Genomic DNA, 294 nt, shown 5'->3' with positions numbered 1-294 from the left:
AATAAGTAATTATCAATGATTCTTAGTATGATATTTCTATAAGGGTAGCGGCCGTTTTTCCTTCAATGCTCGGCTCAAACGCATCAATTGTAGTCGGTAGCGATCTCCCGTGATGGTTTCATTCGGTTTGAGCAGCTCATAATAAACTACACCTGATCCCACCAAATGCAGAACAGAAGCTTCGAACCATGGATATTCGGCTTTGCCGACGTTATTGATGCATGGCCGAGCTTACTCCACGATCTTCTACGCTTAGGATTCCTATCGTAGTGTATCCACTTTTCATCGCCAGTT

General features: G+C 43.2%; 1 protein-coding gene across 8 annotated transcripts in view; it reads right to left on the bottom strand.

Moving 5' to 3' along the window:
• LOC116841267 (G-protein coupled receptor Mth2-like) overlaps positions 1-294 on the bottom strand; it is a 32200-nt gene that overhangs the window by 4373 nt on the left and 27533 nt on the right. The gene's annotated exons all lie outside the window — the stretch shown is intronic.

Source organism: Odontomachus brunneus, unplaced genomic scaffold (genome assembly GCF_010583005.1).
Source record: "Odontomachus brunneus isolate Ranch 3 - 2012 unplaced genomic scaffold, Obru_v1 Obru_scaffold_015, whole genome shotgun sequence".
NCBI classification, from domain to species: domain Eukaryota; kingdom Metazoa; phylum Arthropoda; class Insecta; order Hymenoptera; family Formicidae; genus Odontomachus; species Odontomachus brunneus.
Note: the sequence above shows the minus strand (reverse complement) of the source record. Positions and strands in the feature narration are given on the sequence as shown.